This window comes from Aythya ferina (genome assembly GCF_964211825.1).
Source record: "Aythya ferina genome assembly, chromosome: 3".
NCBI classification, from domain to species: domain Eukaryota; kingdom Metazoa; phylum Chordata; class Aves; order Anseriformes; family Anatidae; genus Aythya; species Aythya ferina.
The window spans coordinates 29,409,990-29,424,920 of record NC_140298.1 but is presented as its reverse complement, the minus strand read 5'-3'; the positions used below and the strand labels follow the sequence as shown (position 1 = coordinate 29,424,920).

General features: G+C 37.9%; 1 protein-coding gene across 4 annotated transcripts in view; it reads left to right on the top strand.

Annotated features, from left to right (window-relative positions):
• The window catches only part of SMYD3 (SET and MYND domain containing 3), a 396,214-nt gene that overhangs the window by 350,562 nt on the left and 30,721 nt on the right, over positions 1 to 14,931 (top strand). The gene's annotated exons all lie outside the window — the stretch shown is intronic.

Genomic DNA, 14,931 nt, shown 5'->3' with positions numbered 1-14,931 from the left:
CAAGTGTATGTACACAGCTTTTCTTGTAAATGTCACAGTTAATTTTCTGTCTGTCCAAGAGCCTTAACAAAAGCTGAGGCATTTGCCTAAGTGAAAGCTGCCCCACATCAGAGTCAGCACTCAGCAGCTTGCTAAAATAAACTTCCTTTCAAAAATCCTCTAACCACAAAATAACAGAATATCAGGAAGAGGTGTTACATGGGTTTGTCATGTCTCAGCACATTCACACTCCAGGCTGACTGCTGCTTATGAAGACTCAGATTAAGAGATACTGACCTTAGCAGACTTCTTCTAGGTTACCTCTGGGGAAGGACCCCCTAAATTGAAAAGAAGTCATTTATGTTCTGGGGATTTGGTTTGGGGGTTCTATTGTTTTTCTTTTCCCTTTATCTCAAGTATCTGGTGCTCACACTGCCAACAGTGGCAGTATGCATCTGTTATAAAACTCTGCTTGATGTCCTAAGAGACAAGAGAACTAGAGAGAAAAGTAGTAGCAAAGTGACAGCAAGGGTCTTTTGGGTTTATGAAGCTGAGCTGATGGGGTGAAGGTGTGCTGCCTCTCTGGGCATCTGTGGCATCAGGTCTGGGGAGATTCTGGTGCAGAGAGGACAAACGCCTCTGTTTCTTTTCTGCACTGCTCATAAGCTCTGGCTGAACTTAAAGCTAGTGTGCAAGTCCCCCTAATTCTCGGACGAGCTGTTTTAATTAGCAACCCTTCATCTCCTGTGCTGCAGCATGAGGAGTTACTGGAGGGCTCTAGCATTAAGGAGGGGAAATTCCTCCCTTTCACCCCACAGAGAAAGTTGTACAGAAGCACTGTTGTCTTTTCCCCCAGGCAGCCTCGCACATCTTTCCCCCTCTAACCTCCCTCTGCCGAGTCAGCACCGACACAGGGCTTGTGCTGATGTGGCTGTTCTGCTTCTGGATGGGAGCGAGCTGTATAGGTGCAAGCATCACACTTTTCTGTTAGATGTGCATCATTTGTCTGCTCTTCTCACTCCTTCTATTCTCCATCCCTTCCAGCAACATTCTGCAGTATTGCCTTACTTGACCTGTCTTCAGTGACTGACGTGTTTCAGGGAACAGGGAAGACAGTCCCCATTAACACAACCTCAGATTATTTTGCAAAGGGTTGGATTTAAGAACAGTGGCTGGGATGTTCTTTTTCAGAATATTTCTCACTCCCCCAGACTACTCCTATAAATAAGGTAGGTCACAACAAGGCTCAGGGTATATTTTGAGAACATAGTTGAGTTTTCACTGTGGGAATGAAATGTCAGCCAGGAATTTTTGATTTAGAATTCTATCAGTAGACATGATGGATGGTAGTTTCTAAGTCTGTGAACTTCAATCAAAAGGTAGATTAAAAATTAATGGTTGCTACAATATCTTGTCCATGACTCATGATTTTGTAAAAAATAAAATTTAAAATGGCAAAAAAGCTGTAGAACCTAACATTCTCAGAAGGGGTTCTCAACCTATTTTTTCTTCTTCAAATGCACTCCAATAAAGAGCCTGGTTCTCTTTTTGTCTAATTTTCACCCCTTTTTGAAATATGTTTTGTAGAAACATCTCTGCTCTTACAGGTTAGTGTTTTATAATAGACACGTTATATATTCAATGACTGAAGATATATTTTTTTCATCTTTATATGTGATATATGGTTCTTTACTGAGCTGAAAAGACTCCCAAGTACTGGCTAGTTCTGAGACACCTTGCTTGAATTTACATTTCTTCTGAAAGTTGGAGTATCTAGAAAACTAACGTACATACCCCCACGCCACCCCCAAAAAATGAAAAAAGGCCTGAGCTGCAGTGATGGATAGGACCACTGGGGGATGCTAATGCTTAAGGGTTAAGGTCTAGATTCAGCACCAATTGGCACCCTGGTTGTCGGAGGCCCCTTGGGGACTTGTGCATGGCTGGCAAATTTCTGAACCTATAGATAGGAGTAAGTCACTGACCAAAGTTCAGTGTTTTAATCATAAAACATCAGTAGTAAACATACCTCTTCCTTCTGGGATCACCTGAGAGAGAGGGAGACAAAAATGTAAAGGTGGAGAAAGCAATTTAGAGGAAGAATGAAACAAAGAGCAGAAATAATAAAATTTAGCCCTGCTTTATTTTATGGGGTTTTAGAAAGTGGCATTTGTCCCTAACATTTAGAGCAATATGTGTGTGTGTGTGTGTGGGGGGGGGGGGGGGAGGGGAATAGATCTTGCCAAAGAAAAAAAGATCTTGCCAAAGAAAATCTGAAGTGCTGGGGTATCCTTTCTTTCCACTGTCTAAATACATAACCATGAATTAAGATTTGGGAATTGATAGGTGGTTCATCAATTTTTCCGACATCTTATCATCTAGAGATAGTAAAAAGGCCAAGTAAACATCAGTGGTTTGCAAAGCACATTTGTGAAAAGAATAGGTTGTGTCTGTGCGAAGGTGCAAGGCTGGAAGCATCGCAGCTGATCAGAACCTCAAAGAGCTATTGCTAGAAACTGAATGAAGAGCACCACACAGCCTTGGTGTACCTTCAAGGTAAGGAAATCAAGAGAGGGAAGAGAGAGCTTGATAGAGATAAACTGCTAAAGCTCAAGAAATGATGGACAGCACTGGGAGCAGAGTGCCTCTCCACTTTGCTTTCTTTCCAGGTTATTGATAGCAGGTCACTGTTTAGTGAGTTTGTGTTCAGTAAGTTATATGAAATTAGCTGGCACTATTAGCATAAATCATGAGAAGCCAAACTGTCTTTACAAGCCACCACAGCTCAAGAAGCTGTTAGATATCTTATGAGAAACCATTAATGTTGTGAGTTATCTTTGTACTCTAAGAAACACATTCTTCACTTCTGTGACTGTTTGTTAAGACTGTTTCTTAAACAGCTTCGTTGCTGTAAAGTTTTCCTAACAGTGCCCAGTCAGGAGCTCTATATATGTATATTGGTTCTTTCAAACTTCAGTTCATGCTTCTACTTTCAGTTTTAGTTTCTAGTTTTACCTTTCACTTATGTAAACATCAGTGTCTCCTAGTGTAATTCAGGCCTCCCAGTGCACAGTACTCTGCATATTGTCATCTTACACAGGTTTCCAAAAATGTAGGATGTGTTTGAATATTTATATCATCTGTATGATCGTGGTATTTGTTGCTATTTTATTTCCTAACATGGGTCTCACAGTAAAATTTCATGTTGCATCCTTGTTATTTTAGTGAGAAACTGAAAGGTAGCCTGTGTTCTGGAGAAGTTTGGGTAACTCTTGTGCAGATCTGAAAGGACAAAAATATAAAACCCATGAAAACTCTAAATTCTAGTTGGTGCTTTTTGATGGCTATCTGGTTAGGAAAATCTAGTATACATTGAAGAGTGTATTGTGTCTTGGTAGTCTTAGGTAATTCCCCCAAAAGACAGCTTTTTTTTGTAGCAATATTTGCATAAATTCTGTCTTCATTGTACCTGTTTTACAGATAAAAAGGGAGCATGCTTGCCCATGGTCTGACATCTCTAGGGATCTCTTAAAGTACCTCAGCAGTCCACTTCTACCCTCCATTCCTCTCTACTTCCTCCCCACCACAGCCCTCTAATCCCAACAGCCTTACACAAAAATGAAAGAAATGTTTTATGTCTGAAGTCTGGTGCCTAAGTTATCTATGTCCTGATCAACCCATTTCCCACATAGGAAATGGATTTTCTGGTTTGCTGCTTGCTGGCTACCTATGTCTGCACAGCACCACCACCTTTGAAGCTTTGATTCTTTTCTAGTTGTTTTTCTTGTATCCTTCCATTACAACCATTTGTCTTCCCCCAAAGTGAAACTCAGACATATAAACCTCATTAACTTCTATAATGGCAAGCTCCAATTAGTGCTCCACCATCTACCTTTCTCCACCATCTACCTTTCTCCATTTTCATGTGTGTGCATGAAGTAAAATTTCTTACTATTGTCTCCAGTCATGCCAGCTATTTTTTCAGACATAATTTAGATATCTTTAGGTTGTCCAATATACTCTATCACGTACAAAAAGTTCACCAACATTGCTGTTAATTTGAAGTGCCTCGTCCAGTATACATAACATTTCTAATCAGGTAGCCTAGGACTGTTTCTCAAATGGCTTTATTGCTGCAAGGTTTTCCTCACAGTGCTCAGCCAGTAGCTTTGTACACGTATACTGGTTCTTTCAAGCTTGAGTTTAAGCTTCCATTTTCAGTTTTAGTTTCTAGTGTCACCTTTCACTTACACCAAGAGCTATTTGAACCCTAATTTTGCTGGTCGTGATCTTAGTGAACTGAATTACAGTTTCCTGGAGTTGCATTTTTCTCTGACTCAAGCGTTGATTTCTCTGTCTCTTACCTGGCATTTCCAAGATATTTTAAGACACCTCTTGAAAGAACTGTGTTCTCTGTCAATGATAACTTAATCTGTAAAGATTTTCTTTTGGCATTGCTGGATCTCTTTCAGATTAAAATGTTAGATCATTTAGAACTTTATGCTTTGTCTAGAAGAAGCTAATTCAATTCTAGTTGATCTGCCTATGAGAACTGAAAGATTTGGTGTGTTTTTGTAGCCCTTAAGTGGGAATGCTTGGTATCTTTGTTTTATAATCAAAGGATCTCTTCTTTTTTTACTTGCAATTTATTTTATGTAGTCCTTGCTAGATAGAGTTCTTTTCATTAGTCTGCTGGCTGTTACACACTAATTAAAGGACAAAAGCGGCAAGAATAAAAGTGAATACTAGACATTAGTTTTACTACTATTGCTAGTATACTCACCTACAAATACACGAGCAGGTGTTACAAAGACCTTTGTGCTCTGAAAAATGCAGCTTAGTTCAGATGGAAAAATCTGGAGGAGGATATTTGGGAATTCACATCTTTTGTATGAATGTTGGTGAGAGGAAAAGGGGGAAGCTGATGGCATACAGATTCAAAAAAAAATAGGTTTGGTTAGAACCTGAGCTAAAGTGAGATTGGGAAGTGATATCAAGGGAATAATTAACAGGTAAAAATAGATACATGGAAGCATATGTAGAGTTTTGGATTGCTTTGATGGTAGTTGAGCATTGCTTTGAAAAAGCTATTTTAGACAGAAGTGGTGAAAAACAAAGACAAAGGGGAGGGGAATCATTAGAAAAGAAAGATAAACTTACAATACTATCTCTGAAAGAGTCAAAAAAAAAAAAAAGAGGACATGCAAAAAATAACAGTAGAGAAGGTGTAAGGAACAACGTATTCTCTAGGGAGAGAATTAGGAAGAGTCTGATTTTAGTCATAAAATATCTATTTCTTTTTTTGAATAAGTTGTCAATTTGAGTTGAGGAAGCAGAGACTGGAGTCTTGGCAATACTCCTAAGGAGGAAATCAATTAAGAAATCCTAGTGGCAGAGATGTGAATGTTGGCAAAAAATGAAAATTGTAGCATTTAAGCAAGAAAACATCCTAAGCAATCTTACAGTAAAGGTTGAGAAAACTGAAAAGCAATATTTTTTTATTTGAAAAAGTGGAAATATCACTGAAAGGGAAAAACACAATTATGAGGGAAGGAATTGGACAAGAGATGAGACAAGCACAGATATTGAAGAACATAGAGGTCTATTTAAAGGGTGAAACAATGAGGTTGGAGGGGAAGACTGATGGAAATATGGTGCTTTGAAGAGGGGTGTGCAGTATTAAAAAATTGAAGGAAGTATTGTCAAACGAGAACCAGGTTAAAGAGTGATCAAATTTCTGATGGGATGGTCCATCCAACAGGGAAAACAGACAGTGAGGGTCAGAGAGGTTCTGCAGCAAAATAGGTGAGCTGTGTTGTGTAAAGCTGAATTTTCCCAGACTGATATCGAGAGGAAAGGAAGAGAAGAAAATTGAATATCCAGGTGAGAGGAAAAGGTAAATTATTGCAATGAGCAAATCCTAAAGGCCACACAAATGTTGATGTGACAGTAGACCAGAAGTTCACAGACTCTTGGATTTACCACTTATCAAGGGAGAGAACTAAAATGTAAAAGATCTGATTAGGAATTTATTGAATGGATGTCTCTGAAAACTAGAAATACCTTTCTTTTCAGGTGCTGTGTTTGCTAAGTTACCTTGGTTAATAGTTTATACATATTTCCACCATGCCATATCTCGGTGAGCTCTGTTTCTCTTGATCTAGTCAAAGTCTGTTAGTCAGTTTTCCTTATCCTCATAAAAACATAAAATCCAGTCATCCCACACAGTCATCCCACATCAAGGTATCATAACTAGTTCTAAATTATCTAGTTGTGGTATAAGGAGTGACACAGCTGAATTAGAATAACACTGCCTAATATAATTGGCAGTAGGATTGTGCTATAGGGAACTGGTCAAAAAAATGCTGAGTATATCGACTGCTACGTGAAATCTAGTTGCGTTTTCTCATAAATACAACATATCTGACCTTCAAAAATGTATTCAATGTCTAATCTCCTTACTTCTCTACACATCTAAATCTTGGATTATACAATTTAGAGGATAAGGGATGACAGGGATGTGATGTGACCTTATGCTCACCTGCAGAACTCTTGTGTATGTATTCCTTTGGTTGCCATCAAAGCTGCTTCTTCCTTTCTTTTCTTTCATTTCTTATAGAACATCTTTCTCCTTTTGGCCAGAACCCCAGACACTGCTGATATGTCACCCTGAAATATCTGCTGAGCCCTAGATAATCCATTTCCATGGTTAAACAGGTGATTCAGTGCTTCTCGTCTCCACCCCTCCTTTTCCACCTCCTCCCTGCCCACAGATGCCCTACTCTTCCTCTGAGTATACTGAAAGATTTTTTCTTTCAGTGTATCGTTTCATCATCAGGAGAGACATGGAAGCCTGAGCCACCTTTAGTAATGTGACTTTGAAGATGAAAGTAAGATGGAAGAAACAGAAAGCAAATGTCTGTGGGTAGAGAGCTGAACAAAGACAGTAACTGATTATAAATGTTGGAAGGGTAACAAAAGATTTAGCACTGCTAAGGAAAACCACTCCAAGAAATAGAAAGTAGGCTGCCCAAAGGACCATCAAAGCTGACAAAAGTGAGAGCATGATAAATATATCAGAGAGAAAAAAAAATCACCTTGAGAAAATTATGCAAGTCTACTAGTGAAAAATAAAAAAATAATAATGTTTTACAAATAAAGTAAGGTCATCTTGGAAAACTGAGGAATGCAATGCAGAGGAAAGAGTATAAGCAACAAAAGGACAATTAGAAGGAGCACAGGAATATCAAAAGTAAAGGGGAAAACCATTCCATTTAAAATCTCCCATCATCACAGAAGGTGAAAAAGAGAGAGGGCAAAGAAAATGGATACTGAGAGAGTTGCAAATACTTTCCTAGGAGGAAAATCAGCTTTCTCTAGCAGTGCAGTATGCTCTTGGAAGATACGGTTGATGGGCTGCCAGAAGTGAAGATAAAGTTCTGGAATCAAAGTATGTTCATTACAGCAACATCATGAATACATTTCCATATTAATTCAGGTATGTTGAATGATGCACACCAAGGATTTAATGTGCTTTTAAGGCTGGCCAGCATTTCAGAAGTCTTTTGAAAACTGGCAAAAGTGACAGCCAACAAGTAGAAGCATCCTAAACTTGGTCTTTCTAGTCGATTCATTGTTGATGAACTAGAACAGAGAAAGAGAAAATAGAATCTTTTCATGCAGTAGTGTGTTTGGCAGACTTTGAAAAATTGAATTAGATCTTACATTACTATAAAACAAAAGGCTCAGTATATACAGTCATAAAAAGGAAAAGCATTTAAGAGATTAATTTTGTTGTCATAGAAGGAATTTGCAAGATTTTTCATAGCATTGTTTGGAGAACTTTGCTTTAGACAGTGGCACAAAATACACGTTTTAAAAATGTTTATGTAAATATGACTGAATATTTTCCTTGGGAAGAATTGAAAATTGCTGTATGTTGTATTGTCTGAGGTGTTCTGAAACACAGGCATCATGTCCAATGAAACACAATGTAGCTTTCACAAATCTTAAAAAATTCAAACAAAATAAGGTATGACCAGGGGAATGTTCTGCTAGTTAGTTGCTTGCTCTCATGACAATAGCTAGAGATAAGTTATCTTAGAAATTTGTCTCAGTACTGCACCAGAGTTAAGGCCCTCTATTTTTCAAGGGATTTCAAAATGTGTAACCAAGTTGAGTAACATTAACTCTACCAATTCAACATCTCAGAATTTTGAGACGTAAAGCAGGTTTACATGCTTGCAGTGAGATAACATCCTGAATGCATACTCAAGCTTTATCTGTTTTTGCCCATCTGGATTCAGTTCATCTGTGTATTGTCTTGCTGGCATGTTTGCAGTGCAGGTGAGCTCTACCAATACTGGATATTTATCAAGAGATGCTATCAAATCGTGCAAGTTTGCTTGTGCCAGTGGAAAGAAAGAAAGAAAGAGAGACAGGGGAGTAAAAAAAAGATCCTTTTCCTCCAACAGAGCATCAACATACAGCTGTGAAACAAATAAAAGTATGCTGGCTTTCAGTAAAAAATTGATAATTTTATTAAGTACTCCATGCTTTCAACCCACTGGAGTGCTTTGAGAGCAACATTGTCCTGGGGAAGTGCTTGTGTCTTTTGATACCTTGAAGAGATTAAAGAAGTACAATGGCTATATGCCTCTGATGGGTTAAACTGTGCCTATCAATTAACAACAAAGTCCAGATATCGAAGTGGAGAATGGCTCTTCCCCTCCTGTTTGCAGTGACAAGGGCTGTCACAATGCATGAACATTCTGAAAACACTAGGGATAGAGCATTTAATGCATCCAGTGATACTAACAAAGACCCACAGCAGATTGTACTCAGACCCTGCTAAGTTAAATGAGGAAAATGGGACATCAGATTTGCTGATAAACAAAAACGGAAAAGCTCCATAGAAATCAGCGGTGGTTTGTGGACTCTGTTTTCAATGAAGGCCTCAGCAACGTAATGTTTGGTGGCATAAGGCTTTCACTGTTGGTGATAATGGTGTGGTGTATATCACGGGGACTGGAGGGAGTTCTGTCTGGTTAGGGAGTCAAGCACTAAGTTTTCTTCTCTACCACCTAAGGTCAGAACTAGACAAATATTTTCCAGGTTTCAAACATTAAAAACTATCTGAATGTGGAAGAAAATTTACTCACAATTTCTCTGATATTCACCACTGAAATTCTGTGACTTAAGTTTTTGCCCTATTTTTAAACATAAGACCAGTTCAGGTTCTTGGCTGTTCTGAACTGATTGGACTTGTTTTATGTCAGTTAAGGATGTAAAAGATTCTCCATGAAATTCTACCTTTCTCTGAGGCACAAGTGCAAATACTCGGGATGTATTTTCATGTTTGCATATACTGCTTCCATGTGTCAGTTTTTATTGCTGTTGCTGCTACCTAGCTAAGTAAATTCACAATTAACAGGATTGCTAGTGCCTTTAGTAGGGGTAGCTGTATTTTGCTTCAGTTTTGTTGATGCTGGTTTTTATATCTGCCCATTCTTGCAGTCATTTTATCAAGGTCTCTTTGTAATGGCTTATTTCAAACAAATGTAGACATTCTTAAGCTATACATCATGCATTCCAGTAAATAACACAAGCCTTTGGCCACTTCTGAATGTGCCTCAAATGGCTCATCTCTACCTGCCAGGGCTACCCTTTGGCAAATTTCTGCTTGGTTTTGTTTAACTGAAGTTTACAAAAGTGATTTGATTTCCAGGGTCTTTGGCAGTGCTAGTGACAGCAATGGCTTACAGAGAGATACCTTAGACTGTTCCTGAAAGAAAGTTAGTGCGTTGTATTCAATACAATAACACTACCCCAACTTGTGATTAAGTGCTCAGTGAGTTCCATTTCCTTATAAGAACATGTGTAAGAACCCAAGAATGTATGCCACAAGTGAACTAAGCATCAATCTGTCAGCAGCTTAAGTGTGTTTGGGATAGTGCAATGGAAATATGCAGTACAGTGACACAGTGTTGTTCTCTGGGAAGCGTTTAAGAGCAGATGGAACCTGTAAAATAGACTGATTCATGATAGTGTACAGCTTCTATCAGATTTGTTGGATGCTTCCTTGATTTAACCTAAATAAACACAGGCCTTGTTATATATATTGTTATATATATAATATGCTTGCATTTGCAGTAACGTGCCAGTAGCTGCAGGTGGGGCACCCAACATTAATATGGTTCACAGAACTTCATCACTGAAAGTTTTTTACTTAAAAGGTACACTTACTTCCTAGAATAGTGAGATGGGTAAACAGTACAGTATCTTTCTTGAAATATCCTGAGGAACTGAGAAAAAAAAAATGAAGATTCTACAACATAAAGAAATAAGATGCTGGAGTCTCATTCCAGCTCAATGGAAAGTTAGCTCCACTGTAGGCATCTCTTAAAATTCTAGCATAACATCCATAAAAATGAGGTAGGGTTCTACAGAAGTAACAATACAAGTCTGTAGCATTTAACAGAAAAAGATTAAGCATCCTTCTGATCCACTGAAGCACACTGTAAAATCCTGCAAACAATGTTTGGGAAAAAAAAAAAAAAAAAAAAAAAAAAAAAGCTGCAAGTATATATATAAGGGAGATGTTACATTCATGTCCTTAAAGAAGACTTTCTGAGCAACATCCCTTGCTAATCAGAAGAAATAATAAGCACTATATTGAGATCTGGGAAAACCATTATATTTGTGCAAAGCACCGCCAGAGTCACCATTTTATGGATTTTGAGTTGCATGCCATTGTGGCTGTTACAGTGGTTTAGTTGCAGTGTTCCAAAATCTGCACCAAGTTGAACCTTGGGATGGAATTTGCAGACAGCCTACACTGGCAGTTATCTCACTATTTTATACTGGACTAAATCAGCTAAAATTTATATATAAAACATTTGCATATAAAACATTTATATAAAATACATAAATTATATAAAACTTTATAAAAATTATATAAAACTTTATTTAAAAAGTTTATTTATATAAAAAAGTTTATATAAAACTTTATAAAAATTTATATAAAACTATATAAAAATTATAAAATATATATATAAAAATTATATAAATTAAATTATATTATAAATTATATAAAACATTACATATAAAACATTTATATATAAAACATATATAAAAAACTTCCTGTTTTTTGTGCTACAGAACTGTTGGTGATTTGGTTCATTTATTTTGATTCATCTTTAATGTCTGGCGCAGAAATGTCTACACTAAAAATCAGAGGAAATTTTTAAAAGCAAAAAAGATCCTGAATCCTGTCTGCAGCTTCAGACATTTTTTTTCACATAAACTGAACATAAGTGAGAAACAAAAAGTCAGTGCCTACATAGCAGCCCTTACTGCACTTGAAGGACACAATTTGTCAAGTCTGCATTCCTTTTTATGTCAGAGTAAACACAATCTTTGGTTAAAGTATTTGGATAAAAATCAAAGCTAGAATCAGGTAGAATCCCTGGCACTGATGTAGTTATTGGCTAAATTCTCATGGCTTCGTTAAGGCTAGAGTTTCATCTGTTGGGTTGGTCTTAGATCAGTCATCTATAGCCAACTTGTGGATGAGTCACATGGAAGTGTCCCCAGTATCTTCAGAACTGTCAAGTTTCATACACTGGATAGGAAACTCGCTCGTCTGACCTCCCCCTTGTACTCCCTACCCCTGGTGCAGTGGCTGTTGCTTGTCTCCAACTCTGTGTCTGTCACATCCAACAGCAAGGATCCCTGGGAAAAGTCAGCTGGAGTAATTTATTGCCAGATGATACATTATCCAGCAGCAGTGCACTGACAGGTCCTCCTCTCTCATGTGCCTGAAAGCACAGACAATCACACGCTCGTACCCCCATCATCCGATGCATGAATCTTGTGTGTGCGGATTCTGTGGCATTTCTCTTCTTCATTTTTTTGGCTAAGGATACTTGCATATATTCAAGACCTTATTCTCTTTCATCTACATCATTTTTAAATTAGTAAACAGCTCTGGAAGCAAGAGAGATGTAGATATGGCTCGTTCACTGTAAGAGTTTTTGTTGTGATATGTTGACAGATGTTTCTAATTCTGCCTGAGTTCAGTGAAGCATCGTCTGCTTTTTAATTTTATTGTGCCCACATTTTGCAATTTTACTTTATTCTCAACAGTTGAAGCTATCTGCTTTTCACAGTCTTATGGAGATTACAAATTATTTTATCATGTAAGCCAGGTAAAGCAGGGATTTAGAAAGCAAAGATAAGATTTCATGAGGCATCAGTAGAATGTTCTTCACTGTGTAACACACCCTTTTCTGCGAAGTAAAAGGGTTTTGGATAATGCAAAGAAAAATGCATTATCAAATCTTTTTTATATTTGTTATCTTCCTTTAAGTTAGCAACAGTGAAGAAAATACTAAGGGAGAGTTCAGGGAAATAAAAAGAAAACTTGGAATTAACAATTTTGAAACTCTTCATTCTGTGTATTCTTCAAGAGCACATTGTGCAGTATAAGGAGTTATCATAGGTTAGGAAATTTATCCAAATGGCAGTCCTTAATAAAGTGGTAAGTATGTATTTGAGTAACATTTCTCAGAAACTTTTTTTCCAGAGAGATTATGTGGGGCCAAAACTATCTGAAGATTGTATATCAAATTTGGTGAAGATTGATACTTGCATGACTGTTGCCCTCATCTATACCGTTTCACAGCTTTTGGCTTTCATTGACTTCATTACAGTGACTCTCAATTTCAAAGTATTTTAAAAGAGAAGCCAAAGAGATGTTGGTGGATGAGAGAGACCAGAAGTAATGATAGCGTCTAATGTGAAGTGATAGAGAAGTGGAATGAATGTAGAGTGTAAGTCTAAATAGTGAAAATAAATCCAACCTCTGGCTGACACTGGAAGTGAATTTCGTAATGAAAGTGTTGTGAATGGCTCATCACGGTCTGAAGAAGCAAGACTTGATTTATATACTGCTTTGCTTTTAATAGCTGCTACCATTGGTCTTTCTCTAGTGTGAAAATATCACTAATTTTGTACATGATCTGCCTTCTGTATCACTGCCTGCTGCCCTGTTTCAGTCCTGACAACACCTTATACGCACTCATTGGCCAAGCTACCATCAACAGTGAACTTTCCACCAATACAAATCATACACATGACCTCATCTGTTATCTGTATAAGATGCATCTAGACCTGTAAGTGTCTAATAAGAATAATACATTATTTAAGAAAATAAAATGTTATTAAATAGACATACTTTATAGAATCTTGCCTGGTATATTCTCCTCTTGAAGACAGCTTGCTAACAACAGTCTCTCAGGAGATCTGTTTTTCTTCTTTGCATTTAAATGTTTGCCTTTTGTAAGCCACAGATTTCCCTGAAGTGTTATCCATAAATGTACAAGCATACGGAAAAGTTGGCTGCAGACATGTGCAATAAGCATATTGGAAACTTGCAGTCTGTGGACTCTTCAGATCAAAGGATTTCAGAGCACAGTGCTCAGGCCAGCTCAGTATATTCCTCGTAGCCTCCCACTGGTTGTTAATGTCCTTGTTGAAGGACTGCACAACAGTCCTTCATGCTAGCTGTGAGCAACACCAGGACAAGTTCTGGCTATAAGAAGATCAGGGCAGTGGCCTGTCAGCTCTACCAGAAAAATATCACCAACGTGCTCTAAAAATTCAGGAGATGTGCTCAGCAAATTCAATCTCTGAGCAAATTCCTGTAGACAATGAGCCGTATTCTACTTTAATGCATATTGGCTTCACTCTAGCATAACTCTGGTGACTTGTTATGAGTTCATAATTTGTACATTCGTAGCTCTAAAGAGCTGTAGCAACAAATGTTATGCTAGTGTGCTTGGAGGCATGCTGGCACTGAGCAAGTGACTTGCTTGCTGGCCTCCAGAACTAAGGGAGCTATTTTTCCATTAGATTTTTGTCTTTGACTGACTTTTTGTGCTGATTGACTGAATGATAGCTGTGCTGCAGTGTTCACGCACTGCTTATTACACATTTGAGAATTCACACTAGAGAGTCAGCATAATATTTTTGTAGTGCACAAACCAAGGTTTCCCATGGTTGGAGAATTTACAGTATTTTTCCTGCATGCATTCCTTTATACATAACTCAAGCCAAGCTTACACCATGTTCTTTACCTTGGGGAAAGGAGTATTGGTATCTGTCTCTTTTTTTTTTTCTTTTTTTGTTTTTTCAGAGTACTAAAACATCTCTGAGATTACTACTCCACACCAAATTTAGTTGAAATTGGCCAGTGGATTCAAAACTTACTAGAGAAGAACTGACAGACAGATGATGGATCCATAAATCATGTTATCAGGCTGAAAAGAAGATAAAGCCAGCAGGTCAGGGAAGGACAGGCTAACAACGAGATAGAATATGACCAGACCCTTCCTTTGACAGCCTGACTACTGGTGGGTATAAGTGATATGTTACTAGTTCCCACATAATTTTGGTTTTATCCAGGAACTATGAGAAGGAGGAGTTTTAATGAGGGATTTGCTGAAAGCTAATGAAGTAGTCTTGTGGATGCTTACAGGAAGCTTTTTAAAGGTATGAAGAGCAGTTTGAGAGGAAATATAGCAAGGAAAAATAGAAACCTTAAACTCAGGAGGGATGCTTGTCTTATTAGTATAAGCAAGCATAACTATTGAGTGTCTCAGTTTGTTAGATGCCCTGGTACTGATTAGAGAGCTTTACTGATGGCAGCGGAGCATCAACTTCTTCTTTTCAAAGACAATTTTGCAGCCTTCAAATCTCCAGAAGTTACTCTGCCACCTGCCTTGGACACTCATTTCTCTGTCTCACATAACACCAAATGCCATCCTCCTATTTCACTACTTTCCTCAGGACACCCACTCCCAACCCTTCCCAGCTACAAGCATGAACTTTCATTTCCAAATGCAAGCATTTTTCTCTTAGAAGGTAAGCTACAAATGACAAGCTTCCTGC